Consider the following 16,680-nt stretch of genomic DNA (forward strand, 5'->3'; position numbering starts at 1 on the left):
AGTTAGATTTTAACATTTGTGGCAATAAAATATCTTAAAACAAATATATTTACTGGGTTGAAAAGCAATTTTGAGGGAAAAATAGGCTAAGATTATTAAAAGTACGATACCACAACCACCTGGTTTTTCAAAGTAAATACAAACCATGAGAGACGATAGACTCTGAAAAACAAACTGAGGGTTCTAGAGGGGAGGGGGGTGGGAGGATGGGTTAGCCTGGTGGTGGGTATTGAGGAGGGCACGTTCTGCGTGGAGCACTGGGTGTTGTGCACAAACAATGAATCATGGAACACTTCATCTAAAACTAATGATGTAATGTATGGGGATTAACATAAGAATAAAATAAAAAATTAAAAAAAAATAAAATAAAATAAAGAAAAAAAATCAAGTATATAAATTTTAATGTTTAGTAAAGAATAAAAATAATTTAGAATAAATTGTTAATCTAAATTATCAAATTAGAAGAATACATTATTTAATTTAGAAGGGTAAATTGTTTTTTACTGTTTAGTTCCACACTCTGTGAAAGATGAATTGCAACAAAATATGTTCACTCAATCAAAAAAAAAATCATTCTTCCAATTACTGAAATTCAACATGAATATCTCTGAATGTAACTGATACTTAAACATCCTTCAGAGTGAGGGGTTTGAATCTCACGCTGAGGTTACAAGTGGCATGATTTGCAAGATCTACTTTTAGTTTGAGATTTTCAATTTGTATTGATCAAGATGGCTTTAATGTTCCCCTCAGGCTCACTACACTTTAGACAAAGCTTCTTCCAGACTATAGACCCCTGACCTCCCCTTTCTTAGAGTATTTACTTTAGAAAACTTGTAACTGTAAATTCTTTCTCTACCCTGTTGAGATGTAAATCTTTTTAAAAGCTTTTTGCAAGTTTTACAACCCAGAAATGGTTTTCTCTAGGAAGTAAGATCCATTTATTTGAAATGTAATCATCAAAGGTGATCAGTACTCTTATCTTAGTTTCTGTGAGAGAATAGGGAGCTAACTTCCACAGGTGCCTTGCTCCAAGTTGTAAAACTGCCTTCTGTCATAAAGATATGACAACCTTATCTTTCTTTTGCATAAGCCCATTGAGGAAACACAGATGACCTATAACATTCTCCACTAAATTTCCACTAGCTCATTCCAGCCCTAAGGAATAATACCACCCTCGACTTCATTGGAGTTGAGTTTAGACTTAGTTCCAACCTCTCTCCCCTATCACAATAGTCTTTAAAGTCTTCCTTGCCTGATTAACTTTATCCAGTATAATTTTTGCCTTTACAGAATCAGTGTTCAAATTATTTTAGTAATTTATGAAGGGACATTTAACTTCACTTGTTTTGTTATATGGTGGGAAAATAAAGCAAAATAAATAAAAATATCTGAACTTGAATAAGATAACCTGGATTTGAGTTTGTTTTCTCCATTTGCAAATTATTAAAGGATATAGTACATATTTTTCCTGTGATCAAGTAAACGTTAGCAACACACTAAAGAAGGGATAAATACATTTCCTAGCACTTGCCATAGACTGAATGTTTGTGCTCACCACCACCCCCAAATTCATGTATTGAAACTTAATCCCCATTGTGATGATATTTGGAGGTGGGACCTTTGGAAGATGATTAGGCCATGAGGTTAGAGTCTTCGTGAATGGAATTATTACCCTTATAAAAGAGACCCCAGAAAACTATCTTACCCCTTCTGCCATGTGAGGGCACAGCAAGACAGCCATCTAAGTGGGTTCTCACCAGGCACTGAATCTGCTGGTACCTTAATCTTGGATTTCCCAACGTTCAGACTATGAGAATTTTCTATGTATAAGCCACCCAGTCTTTTGTATTTTTGTTATAGTAGCCCAACTGGACTAAGAGAGCACCTTGTACTAATTTAGCATTATCAGATTCATTTTTGTTTTCCTCCTAAAGGACAGACATAGTAATGGCACAATGTATGAATAATTAACAAGGTGCATGAATAAATCGGTCTGAAAATTACTTTCTAATATTTTGTAAATAGATACCTCTAAGTAAAAAAATATGCTAAGATACATTCTTTTTTTTTTTTTTTAAGATTTTATTTATTTATTTGAGAGAGAGAATGAGATAGAGAGAGCATGAGAGGGGGGAGGGTCAGAGGGAGAAGCAGACTCCCCGCCGAGCAGGGAGCCCGATGCGGGACTCGATCCCGGGACTCCAGGATCATGACCTGAGCCGAAGGCAGTCGCTTAACCAACTGAGCCACCCAGGCGCCCCTAAGATACGTTCTTAATGTAGTTTGATTGTAGTTCTGGCAAACATTAGCACATCAAAAGATGAATCAATTTTGGGCGCCTGGGTGGCTCAGTCGTTAAGCGTCTGCCTTCGGCTCAGGTCATGATCCCAGGGTCCTGGGATCGAGTCCCATATCAGGCTCCCTGCTCGGCAGGGAGCCTGCTTCTCCCTCTCCCACTCCCCCTGCTTGTGTTCCTGCTCTCGCTATCTCTCTCTCTGTCAAATAAATAAATAAAAATCTTTAAAAAAAAAAAAGATGAATCAATTTAAATGTGAAAGGACACAATTTATATAAAAAGCATATGCTAATTATTATTCTAAAATAGTAAAGCAGAGCCCTTATGAGATTCCTATAGACATATCGTCAAATGGCAGTGTCTGATCAGCAATGACAACACACTCTCAGTCCACATATCTTTTCCAGCTGTGTAATATGCCTTTGATAGAATACTAATGTTACAAGAATTATAATCCCACTCACTAATTTATAGTTGCTTTGTGAAAGTGTTCTCTGAGTTGAGTTTTTCATCCAGAGTTCCTGTCACTCACTCTGATTTTAGTTAAGAAAGCCAAAAAGAAAGTCAGAAGCTATCAACAAAAAGGCCAGCAGATTTGCTTACACAAAGATGAAGATATTCTCTGCCTTAAAAATCATAAATATGGGGCGCCTGGGTAGCTCAAATGGTTAAGTGTCTGCCTTCGGCTCAGGTCATGATCCCAGGGTGCTGGGATCGAGCCCCACATTGGGCTCCCTGCTTAGCAGGGAGCCTGCTTCTCCCTCTCCTTCTCCTGCTCCTCTGCTTGTGCTCTCACTCTCTCTGTCAAATAAATAAATAAAATCTTAAAAAAAAAATAAAAATCATCAATACGGTTAATAGACAAGAAACATTTGGGGAGGGGGAAATATTCACAACAAATATAGAAGGCAAAACATTAATAAAGATTTCCTGAAGTACAGAAAATTAGAATAATGGACAAAAGAAAGATACAAGCAGTAGACTTAAAGAAATAAACTAATTTCTCAACAGGGATTCTCAACAAAACCACCAAATGTTGAAAATTAAAGCAGTTTAAATTGTCCATATATTAGAATATTTAAAAATATAAGAGTGTTAATGTACAGTATTATTAATAATAAAGTGATATTTTATCTAAAAAGTTGATTCCTACAGAAATAGTCAAAGTATTTTGCATATATATATATATATATATATATATATATATATATATATATGAATGCTCACTGCAACATTGTTTATAATGGCCACATGTTACTAATAACATCCATATCCACTTAGTAGGGAATGGTTAAATAAATTGTGAATTATTCATATAAAAGAAAATTATAAAATCATTAAATATTGTTACCAGGAGCAGAGGCCTAGAAGTATGTTTTAGGATGGGAGATTTTTTTAAAAAAAGGAAAATAGCAAGTTGCAAAGTTATATGTAAGAAAGTATATTTCATCCCACATATGTTGAAAACAAATATATACACTTGTATCTTTACACACAGAAATGTACAAAAATATTTTGCATATCCATATCAAAATTTTCATGATTGCCACTTATGGGGTGTTGAGAGATTAGAGAATTAAGTGAGAATACACTGATGTGCTGTTAGTTTGCTCGTGTTGCTTTACTTCTGAAAGAGATAAAATATAAAAAGGTTGACATCAAAATTATTCCCAAATTTGATTATTTTAGAATAGTGATTTTAGTTGGACTAAACATTTACATAGTTATTAAAAATTTTAGTGATGGGGAAATAACTATTGAATTAATGTTATTAGATATGCCATTTCTTTGTAAAATTATATCCTGTCCTTAAAATTTTTATGCTTGTGGATATGTAAAATTTTTTAAATTTATTTTGAATTGGTCACTTTGGGGGGAAATGATTAAAAGAGATATTAGTGGGGCGCCTGGGTGGCTCAGTTGGTTGAGCATCTGCCTTTGGCTCGGGTCGTGGTCCCAGGGTCCTGGGATCGAGCCCCACAACAGGCTCCCTGCTCAGCGAGAAGCCTGCTTCTCCCTCTCCTGCTCCCCCTGCTTGTGTTCCCTCTCTCGCTGTGTCTCTCTCTGTCAAATAAATAAATAAAATATTTTAAAAATAAAAATAAAAAAATAAAAGGTATTAGAATTTACTATGAATTCTTATCAGTGGTGGTTGACTGGAGCTCCATGGTGATCACTTAGCCAAAACCAGATGTTCTTAAGTCATGTCAGATAATCACATTTTTATCAGATAACATTTCTGGCAATAACTCACCAAGTGGAACCCATATTACTGCTTCCGTAGGCTATCATATTTGAGAGAGTAGACTATCTCTGATCTTGAGCTAACCGTAATTTCCAAAGCCAGCCTGGCTGGTACAAGAGTTGGGCATAAACCTTCATTCTGCCATTAGTATTTGGCTCCACTACTTTACAGAAACTCTACCTTATTTAGTCATTCATGAAACCTATTTCTTGTGTTTTAAGCTGAGATTAGAATTCAATCACATCTTCTTTTGGTTTTTGTTTTATAAGTAGTTGTATCACTATTCACTACTAGAATTTTAAAGTTATCATTGCCAAAGACCTTCAGTTTAAGGCTTTGCATATTCATTCATACTCAAGTAGAGAAAAAGCACTTCCGGTGGAGGCTGTAATCCATGTTTTTTGCAAAGCATCTGCTAAACATGTGAACAGTAGCTCAATGAACAGTAGCTTTTTCTGTCTCCTGGTTTCTGAATAGATTGATGGCAATAATAGCTAACATTTCTAACATTCTTATAATGTACCAGGTAAAATTCTAAGTTACTCTCTTATTTATTCCTCACAGCTAGTTGAGGTGACTGGAATTTTATTCTTTTTTCACAGATTCAGAAAGTGAGGAACAAAGAAGTGAAAAAGTTATCCAAGATCTTATTTCTAGTAAGTAGTGGGGCTCTGATCTGAATCCAGGCTATTAGCTTTCATTTTGTTTGTTTGTTTGTTTGTTTTGTCCTCCCCCCCTTTTCTTTGGCTTGGTTTGGTTGTGTTGTGTTGCATTGTATTGTTCATTTCTGCCTTTAGACTGCACTTCAGGTGGGTTATCAAATCAATCCAAAAATAAAGAAACTTGTTAGGAAGTTGAGATTCAAAACCAAGCAGTCTGACTCAGAAGCCATGCTCTGAACTACTCTTCTGTACTATCTAGATCCATTCCTATGTCTCTATCTATGCTTTTATCTACCTGTTGATATATTTATATTTACAAAAATATATATGGATACACAGACACATATATATGCCTAATTTGCATGGAATGCATAAACACACAGTTACTGTATTTCAGGAAAAATATATACTACATGAATTCTATTTTCCTCAAAACTAGCTCATCAACACAGGTCTACATATGGAATTAGTTCCTTTGCTGTGAGTCAGAGACAATTTACTGTGGCCATCTGAGATTGAAAACTAAGAGAGTTTCTTTGTTCTCCAAACAGAGACAGAGAATCTTTATGCAGCACCATAGTTGTCTACACACCACTTCCAGGGAGTCAAGGGAGAGTTTTGCCTCTGAGAACCTCTAGGACTGAGCTTAGCCATCTTGCATTTTATCACCCACTGTTAATACCCGGCAGTGGGTTATTTGTGGGTTGGAATCTGTGGTTAAAAGAGAGGCTATAGGGACCCTGGACAAAATTACTCAACTTCACTAAGCTTAGATTTACCCCTGTATAAATGAAGGATAGGCACTAAACACTCTACTGTTTGTAATAAGCTTCTGGTAAATTCTCAATCCCCAGTAAAAACATAATTTCCACAAAACAAAAATTATTGTCATAATCACCATCAACAAAAAAGTTGTATTTTCTGAGAGGAAAGAGAAAGTAAGTGCAAACAGTGTAAGTTAGGGGCAGAACAGGAACACAATCTGAGAGTGAGCTGAGGAAACATGCCCCTGGGGATGTAGATTTAAATAAACAAGTGCCCAGGAACAGAAGGGAAACCAAGGATCCCTTTCATCCTGTACCTACAATAAAAGGAATATGGAGACAGATGCTGAAATTTGAGGAACTCCTTTCATTTTTAAGTTCAGCATTTTTTGGTATGACTCAGGGGTATTTGACAATTCACTAAAACTTTAGAAAAAATTCCTAAGAATATTTATTTTCATTCTCTTATATAAGAATATTTATTTTGAAATCTGGAAATTCTCAGGAAAAAATGTTCATGATTGGAAATAGATCATTATGGGCTCTTATGAAGAACTCTCCTATAGTTGTAAAAAAAAAATAGCCATGATATAGACATGGTATTATTATCTAAAATCTCTTGTTTCAATGCAATAAATAGAGGTAGAATGGTGGCCACACAGCGGTAAGTGTGAGTATTAATGAGGAGTTTAATGCCTTTTCTTTCATAAATTGAAAGCCGTCAAGCAAAGTCTTCCTAAAAGGCAATGAGAAATACCAGAGATATAGATACAGATAGACATATCTCTGTCTGCCTATCATCTATTTATCTATAGAAAGCTAAGGATTCAAAACATTACACATGCAGAAGTCCTAGTAAACCTATGAAGAGTGAATTATTAAGTCTGCCAAAGTTTATACTAACCCAAATGCATGGGAATATTTATGTATATATGCTCATTGCTTTGTTTTTAATAGCAAAACTGGAATCAATGTAAATTCAAGACTTGTTGAATTATGATAGTTGTCATTCAATAAAATATCATTTATTAATTAGGAAGAATAAGGTAGATCTAGGAGTATAGACACGGGAAAAACAAATCTAGGATAAAATAAGGAAAAAAGCAGATTACAGATTAGTATGTGTACACGAATATATATATATATGTCTATATATACATGCATGTATGTGTAACTATTTGTATAAAAGATGTGTATATGTAAATAAATGATTATGTGTATTTGTTTATATATTATGAATTTCTGGAAATATACAAGAATATGTAAAATGTGGCTACAAACAGGAACTTGGAAGATGAGCATGACAGATCAGAAAACTATATTTTATTTATTTTACATTAGTTTAATAGCTTTTTTTCTTGAAATATAGAATTTTATTTAGAAACTGTTTAATGTAGGGTGGCTCAGTTGGTTAAACATCTGCCTTCAGCTCAGGTCATGATCCCAGGGTCCTGGGATGAAGCCCCACATCCAGCTCCCTCTCCCTCTGCCCCTGCACCCCGTTCTTGTGCTCTTGCTCTGTCCTTCTCTCTCTGTCTCTGTCTCTCTCAAATAAGTAAATAAAATCTTTTAAAAAAAGAAACTATTTAATGTAGAAAAAAACCCTGTCAAGAAAGACCAGGTAGAAAATGGGTTCCCAATAAAATGGAATTTTAGGGCAACAAAAGTCTAAAAGGCCACAAAAGAGAAATAGCACCACTGTTATTGGAACAATGGCTACTTACTTGCATTTTTTGGCATTGTTAATCACTGACTCTGGTTTTCCTCTGAATTCCACACAAAGCTTGCCCTACACAACAATTTTATCATAAAATACCTGCTTTCTACACACATTTAAGGACAAGCTACCACCAGAAACAAATCAAAACATCAGGAGATGAACAGTCTCACTAGTGGGTGTCTCACGTTTTGCAGAATCCTGCCAAACAAAGGAAGTGAATAGGCTAGGGGCAGAGCCAATGAGGAGGCGTTAAGGAATGAAATATGTTAAAGAGTAATAATTCAGACATGGTACTGTATTTTCCGCAAAAGAAAATTCACATTTAGCAAACACGCTAATGAGATTTATCTCCAAAGAGATGAGTGCAGTGGCAAAGTATTTGAGTAACAGTGGAGGGCTGTGGACAGCAGGTACCGAGAACACCAGCCTTGCAGATCTCAAGGTAGCAGTGGCCTTCACTGGTCACTCCCTTTACCGGGGGTCCAGAAAGAACTTGCAGCATGACCACCCACCTGCTGAATTTAAACTCAAAGCAGCAAACATTAAGGAGCCAAAGAGGGGTCTCCAGTGGGTGAGGGAAACAGAGAAGAGAAACGTGTTTAATGTAAACCTAAAAGACAGTAAAATGGGGCACAACCCCCATTATAAATCCCAGAGATGGGGGGCAACTCCTCATAAGTAGTTGTTAGATTTAAAAACTGGATACACCTCATTTCCCAAAAATCATAATACATAGGGATTTCAGGGATAACTGGAAAAGTCAGCAGAGAAATATTCAGTGAAATTCAAGCTCTTCAATTCAATCATCTCACGGCCGAAACACACCTTCTTTTCATCCAGACAACAATGCTTCTTGCTTCTTAGAGCAGGGATATCACTTGTCTGTAAAGCCAAGAGGCTTGACAGTGCAACTTTTTATTTTTATTTTTTTTCAAAGATTTTATTTATTTGACACAGAGAGAGAGACAGCGAGAGAGGGAACACAAGCAGGGGAGTGGGAGAGGGAGAAGCAGGCTTCCTGCGGAGCAGGGAGTCCGATGCGGGACTCGATCCCAGGACCCTGGGATCATGACCTGAGCTGAAGGCAGTCACTTAACCAACTGAGCCACCCAGGCGCCCGACAGTGCAACTTTTTAAACTTTGCTTTCGGGCCAAGGTCTAGGCCTTTGCAGATTCAAGCAGCCCTGCAAGGCCTGTGAACAGCAGATTCCAAAGGTCCAGAGGTCTGACCCTTCCTTCCCAGACACAATGTCAGACATGTAAAATCTCCTGTCATGTTACATTTTATATTTTGAACTATGGAAGCATATTTTAAACACTCTTAAGGCATTTATTTATTAAAACGTTCTCTGCCAAGATTTCACATTAGCTTAAAATTCAAGTCAGTCTTTACATTTCTCTACTGAGGACTCCACCTCAGTGCGTTACATAAAAACACCTTCTCCAGCAATGAGTGGTACCAGCGTCCACACGGTGAGCCCCATGATCAGCCTCTTTGTTCCCTAGGTGACCCAACTAGATGTTAATAGTGCTCTGCTACAAAGCTCCTAACCCAAACTCGTCGGAAAAGGAGTAAAACTTTTGCAAAGTGCACTTTAAGAAGAGGTACTTTTTGATTATGTAAAGAAACCAGTGAGACCTCTAAGAATAATAACAGGGAGTATTTTATAGTTACATGATTTGCAGTGAGGACTTAAGATATTTCTGTGCTGGTCCAGGCTGTGAATACTCTTCTTGTTCCTCCTGTGGGCCCCCTTCAGCAGGTAACACAAAACCTTTGTCTGTGGCATAGAGAATGTCCGCAAATCTCTGCAATACAGTGTTGTTTTCCCTCTCATTCTCTTGGCAAATCAATTCCATGTTCCTTAGCTTTCCAAAGTAGAAATCTCTTTTTTTCTCCAAGTCTTAGACAGTGAGTTTCATTACATTGACCTGCTACATCAATTCAACTGCTCCGTCATCCCTGTTGCCCACACCAGGAGTTTTTCACACCACACCCGGGCCGGCCTCCGGGGTTACAGTGGTTCTCTGTGTTGCAGTGGGCTTGTGGGGAGCTCACTGCTAGAGCTGAGAGGATTTTTGGGTTTGTTCAGAGCTGGAGCAACAAGGGAGGGAGCGACTGCAGTTTCTGGACTGTGTCTGGCAGCTACAGGCTCATAGTCTTTTCCGTCATAGTTTGCACCAAAAAACTTCTTGAACCACAGAACAAATTCAAAGTTGTCCTGAAACTTCCCTTTTTACTAATTTGTCCACAGAAGTTATTTTGTCAGCACCCATTCTTTTAAAACCTGCTGTAGTATTTTCTAGTTCTGGACGTTTTTGTGTTCTAGCTCAGCCTGGAAGTTCACTTTCTTCAAGGTAACGGAGCCAGGGAACCACATGTCCATAAACTGACAACAGGCAGCCCGTGAACACGACTGTTCCATCTTTGTCAGATTCAGTGACAGAGACTCCTTGATCCAGGCCAGCATGTCCTGCTGACTTAGCTTATCGCTGGTGACTGACATTGAGTATACACGTTCACTACCATCTTCCATTTTCAGTGGAACTGCATGCCCTGACTGTGCCCAGCTTCGGTTCAGTTCTCTTGTCTTCTCATTCAAACCACTGGACCTAGGTTTTTGTTTGTTTGTTTGTTTGTTTATTTGTTTGTTTTTTAAGTAATCTCTACACCCAACGTGGAGCTCAAACCCACAACCCTGATATGAGGAGTTACATGCTTCACCAGTTGAGCCAACCAGGTGGCCCTCAGTTTAATCACTTTTTAAATTTTTGCCATGCATACATATTTTTTCCCTCACAATATCTTAAGGTCATTTAAAAATGCTGTTGTTTACTTCCTTATATCAAGAACTTTATATATACTATGCCTCCCCAGCACATACAATAGTACGTCTCTCAATTATGATGATGGAAAGAAGGGCTGGATATTTCCCCTCAATCTTGTTCTGTGTAGACCAAATAAAGTTGAACAAAATGGAAAACAATACATAATGGAAAACAAGCATAGAAATTTAAAACTTTTTGATTCTCTGTTCATGGTTTTATTTGTCAAAATCTCAAAGGACTACACTGGGAAAGAGTGATAAATATCAATATAAAGAAAAAATAGGGATGTAACTAGAAAAAGAGGGCAATTATACTTAAGTGCTAAAGAAAGGGATGAAAAGAAGAGTACATTTAAAGAAAAGGAAATAATTATACCAAAATGGTTATCATGGCCATTAACAGCAGGCCTGAGGACAGCAAATACCAATGGCATTGGCTGTTAATGCTGATCTCATCAGATGGATCAGAAAGTCCATGTTTCTAGGAGGAAATGCAACCCATAGCTATAATTTCTAATTCCATAACTACTCTCTTTTGAACAGGGTAGAAAAGAGTCCCTGCCAGATCCATTCAGATCATTTCTTCTCTGCCTAAAGGCCCTACATTGTAGAAAAGCACCATAAAAGAAATTGTGACTTGTCTCTCCAATAAACCACTAAATCTGTCAATCAAAATGTTAAGTTTAAGAAGAGGGTTGCAAAAAAAATTACATGAAACAAACATGTAGGCACGTAAATGTGAATACATGAATACACGCAGAAAGGTCTGGAAGTTTAGACATTAAATTCGTCATGGTTACCTCTTAGGAGAATGATTTTGTGTATTTGACATGGAGAGATATTAATTTATCTGGGTTTTTTTTGTTTTTTTTTTTTTAGTTTTTAATGATAAGGTTTTATTTGATTTTATGTTATTTTAAAAAGTGAGGGGTGCCTGGGTGGCTCAGTCAGTTAAGCGTCTGCTTTTGGCTCAGGTCATGATCTCAAAGTACTAGGATCGAGCCCTGCATCAGGCTTTCTGCTCAGTGGGGAGCCTGCTTCTACCTCTGCCCTCCACTCCCCCTGCTCATACTCTCTCGCTCTCTGTCAAATAAATTTAAAAAAAAATCTTTAAAAAAAGTGAATAAAAAGGATAGATAAATAAGTTGACGATAGATAGCTAGATATACTTCAGGAAAAAAGGATGATCTGCCAAATTTAAGATTTTATCTGAGTTTTTAAATATAGGTTTGAGTTTCAAAGAACTCTTACCACATTGAAAAGCTAAATAAAATGTGTTATGTTTTTTATTCCCAATTCCAATTTAGACTTTCAGTATTCACTTAGGCCTATGAGAGATGGGGACATAGGTGCGTTTATCTGTCAAGCAAACTGAAACTCCACTGTGCTGTCCTGTAATCTATATTACAAGGAAAGAGTTAGCTCATAAATTAATGGGTTTATAATAGTTTATGTCTTCCAATCTAGCCTCTACTATTAATAAAGTTAGTACTTTTTCTCCCTCTACTGTCTGTCTTAGTTCTCAATTACTTCAAAACTCAGAGAGGAAGAGAGGTATTCTTTGGTAAGCCCCTTTAATATTTCATGTTTTATAAACTATAAGCATGCATGTTCTGCCTCCATATAAAATAAGCCACAATTGATCCTATTTTATTTATTTATTTTAAAGATTTTATTTATTTATTTGAGAGAGAGAGAGTGAGAGAGAGAGAGCATGAGCAGGGGTGGGAGAGAGGCAGACTCCCCCCTGAGCAGGGAGCCCAATGCGGGGCTCCATCCCAGGACCCTGGGATCGTGACCTGAGCCCAAGGCAGACACTTAGCTGACTGAGACACCCAGGCGCCCCACAATTGATCCTATTTTAAATAACAAATGTAACCTCATAGAATTCCAAAAATAAGACATCAGCCATTCCTATTCTCTGACTAAAATGAAATAAATCTAGAAATTAAGAATAAAAGCTTAAAGTCAAAATTTACCGGGGCGCCTGAGTGGCTCAGTCAGTTAAGCGTCTGACTCTTGATTTCAGCTCAGGCCATGATCTCAGGGTTGTGAGATGGAGCCCCAAGTCAGGCGTGGAACCTCCTTAAGATTCTCTCTCTTCCTCTCCCCCTGCCCACCTCTAAAAAAATTAAAATTTGCAAATCAAAGAAAAAATTGAAAATAACAAAATATTTTTCCTAAATATAAAAAAAATAGTTTTGAAAAATACATGTATGAGTTTGTCATAGCTGAGCAGAATGTAGATTATTTGAATCAGTGAATAAAAATATTTTTAGGGGCTTCTGGCTGGCTCAGTTGGTGGAGTATATGGCTCTTAATCTCAGGGTTGTGAGTCTGAGGCCCACTTTGGGTGTAGAGATTACTTAAAAAATAAAATTTTTTAAAAATATTTTAAGACAACAAACTTTGTCATTTCCATACTATTCCATGCATCCAGAGTATTCTGATTCTTTTCACACAATTTACATAACAAATCATCTTCAACTCAGTGTCCTAAAGAAGAGAGGGAAGAGGCAGGTATACCCTAAAGTTACTACTTTGAAGATCACTTTCCCAAATTTGCTTGAAATTAGCAAGGCAATAGAATCTTAAAAGATGATTAAAAATCAAACTGGCTAGGATTTATCAAAGTAATTATCTCACCAAATAGTATTTTAATCTCTTTATTACTCATCTGTACTTCCTTAAGCCTAATTTTTATTTGTTACACATACATGAAAACTTTCCTGCTTCAGAGTCAAGTGTGGACTCCTAGGGGAAAGTTATGATCAGAAATGGTTCTTTAAAGCTCTGTGGCAGGCAGAGGACTTGTCTTTTATTTTTCCCCATGACTAACCTTGAATGATGATATCAGTCAGATTTCAAACATGACCCTCAAATTGAGTAATTGTAAAAGAGTTTAATAAATATGCTATTTTACCAAGGTATGGGCAGGAAGCCAAATAAGGAAAATACAGGAAGTAATGGACTGTCCTAGTACTAGCAGTAGTCCACCAATAACATACAGAAGCCCAAGTGGTGAGCAGAGGGATTTGCAGAATAACCCAGGGAGAGAGAGAGAGAGATGTAATGAGACATATGCAGCCAAAGAAGACAGCACAGAAGACAGCCAGGATTGACCTTATTCTCCTAACCTCTTTTGGTGCTTCTACCGGTGCTCTTTATTCTCTACCCTTAACTGTAGCACAAAGGATCCCTCTAGTGAAATCCATAAGGGTCAGTCTCCCAGGGCATAAAGCAGGGTTGGAGAAAAGTAAACATGTACCTGGAAGGACGGTCAAAATAAACCCAGCTCACACACCATGAAGATAGGAACAGAGAAAATGGTATTTGGCACTAATACTAAGCCTCAGAACTGACAGACCTACGTAATAACTTTTCATCTTTGAGAGAGCATTCCAGTGCCTCAGCAAGAAGAGAGGGTAGTGAGGACATTGATGATATTGAACCAGAGGTAAAACTTAAAAGTTGTGTTCAGCCCTTTTGGCAAGCCTAATCTTTAGAAATATCTTAGCCTCTTAATAAAATAGAAACACACTAAATTAGACTGTTTAAGCATGCCTTTCTACTTAACCTTCAAAAAACGCAGTGTGAAAACAAAAATATGACCTCTAGTCAAGATCTTATAAATGCCTAGGGAGAGGTAATTGCCTCTTTCACATGCCTCAGGCTAACCTTCCTCCTGCAGCTGTAGGAACCACCTCTATCTGTCAGAATGGTAGCAGCAGACTTCCTTTTTAAAGAAGTGTCATATAGACTTCATCAGCTTCGATTTGAGTATTATGTTGCTTAGAATATGCAATGAATTTGAGATAGCGTACAAATTGGCTTAAGAGAGTAAGAAATATTTTAACTGCCAAGTAGTAATAGATGTTGTCACTTCAAATAAATTAAACATTATGACAATAATATAATTTCCTGCTTTTTAGAGTGTATCTTAGAGGGGTATAGCCCTGTTTCTGATCTAATCAGAGATGTGATCCAGTTGGGGGTTATTCTGTTTTACCAGTTGGAGTTGAAGAGTTCATCTAAATCAGGGCACGGGGCTGGTGTGGTGTGTGTTTTGGACAAAAATTAGGGGAAAGCTGGGGGAAAAAGGAAGACTGGTGTGGTGTATATTTTGCTTGTTGAATCAGATGATGTTTGAGACCCAAATGGAAATCTATCGTTTTCCACAACAAACACTGAGAAATGAATAGTTTAAAATGGTATACCAAGAAAATCAAGTAATAGTCCAAAAGAAGACATTAATAATAGTCATTAGTATTAATTTATCAGAGCTACATCCAAGTCAAGAGATAAATCCTGGACCATAAGTATAGTCTATCATGATACCATGAGGAATAAAATTGGACACCTCCCCACTCCCACCCCTTAAGGAACCTAGTATATTTAGATAAGCTAAGCTTTAATTACTCTAATTACTTTAAAACCATATGAATACTTTGGCAACATTATATAATATAAAAATATCTTTATTCATTTTTACTCCATGGGATATTTATTGAATGCTATTGTGCAAGGCATTGTTTGGGTCACTGAAGATATGAGATAAGCAAGACAGACAAGAATCTGACCTAATGGAGTTTACATTCAAATTCACAAGACAGTGTGTAAATAAAACAAATAGATGCATAACAAAACACAAGTAATGTTATATACTATAAAGAGAAATAAAGTAGGATGAGGAGACAGAGTCAATAGAAACTGTTTCAGATAGGGGAGTGAGAAGGTGACATTTGAACATAAACTTGAATGAAGTTTGAAAGCCAAATATACAAATATCTGGGGAAGCCTATTCCAGAGGAAGGAAGCATCAAGAGCAAAGGTCTTGAAATCGATTGGTAATTGGCATGTTCATAAACAGCAAGGAGTCTGCTGTGTTCTAAGTATCAGACAGAAACAGGCTGATAGAAGATTAGTCAGAAGCCAAATCTCATATGGCTGTTCAGGTAAAGGAAAAGGGTTTGAATTTTATTCTAAATGTGATGAAAGGCCTTGGGAGATTTGGGGTAGAATAATGAGATGGGCTGAATCAAAAACTGGCCACGCTGTATTGTCTACAAAGAATAAACTTGAAGGGAGGAAGATTTATTCAGGGAGACCGGTTAGGGAGTGATGATAGTAGTTTAGATGAGAGATGATTAACAGTCTTACGCCCTTAGAACTTGTGACCTGCTCTTTTAACACTCATGCTGTATATCACCTTTATGCTTGTTTTGAAATCAAAACTATTCCTTTCTATATTTCTCAAATAATCATACAGCTTTTTCACTTAGAGGTAGGAGGGCCATTTGAAACATTGGGTCTGGGAAACATGCATAAGCTAAACGTGATCTGACACCTGCAATAAGTCTCTGATGGTTTCTCTCATTACTTGCCAAAACATCCTCCGCTTACTATTTTGCATTTGCTTCGTAAAACTCAGCATCATCTTCTGTCATCTCTGGACCAGCTGTTCTGATTGTGAAACTTCAAATAGTTCCTCTAATCACCAACCTCCCATGACTGTGTTTTAAGTTATGAAAACAACCTGGGATATATTTAGAAATCAAGAACAAAGCATACGTGAGACTCTAGATTTAACAGCTTGTGGCTTTTAATGGCATCTGTCATCATGTCTCTGAAGAGCTATTTATCACCACAATTCCCTACTGTACTGTTTTGAAATGGTGGCCTTTTTATCTTCTTCACCCAAACATTTCATGTAAACAAAATCACTAGGATAAGAATAGGAATATCATATTTGATAAAGAACTCATCCCTGCTTTGGAAAAACTTAAAGGTATCTGGCATCAGATATTCAGATAAAATTAAATATGGGATTGTCGTTCCATAATACTCATTTCCAGTATTACCAGGTCACATGACATCATGTTAGACATTTTCTCCCCTTCCCACAAACATAGGCAGCATGTGATACAGCAGAACAGAGTGACGGGTAAGAGTAGGAGAGTTGATGTTAATGGTTTGTTCTATGCCATTGAGCATGAGTGTCATCTGCATGGGCTATAATTACCTCATTTGAGAAATTAGAAATTTCAATTAAATATATTTAAATTCCCTTTGGGGTCTGAACATTTACCCATTTTTGAGCAATAAGATAAATCTTCTAGGTTTAGTTCCCCAAGAAAATGATAGCATGAATCACTAAGAAAA

General features: G+C 36.9%; 1 pseudogene; it reads right to left on the reverse strand.

Moving 5' to 3' along the window:
- Window positions 1–9,361: 9,361 nt before the first annotated feature.
- LOC118020555 lies at window positions 9,362–10,454 on the reverse strand (annotated as a pseudogene).
- Between the last annotated feature and the right edge of the window lie 6,226 nt (window positions 10,455–16,680).

The sequence above is a fragment of the Mirounga leonina genome, unplaced genomic scaffold (genome assembly GCF_011800145.1).
Source record: "Mirounga leonina isolate KUSES-001 unplaced genomic scaffold, KU_Mleo_1.0 Mir_174, whole genome shotgun sequence".
NCBI lineage: Eukaryota > Metazoa > Chordata > Mammalia > Carnivora > Phocidae > Mirounga > Mirounga leonina.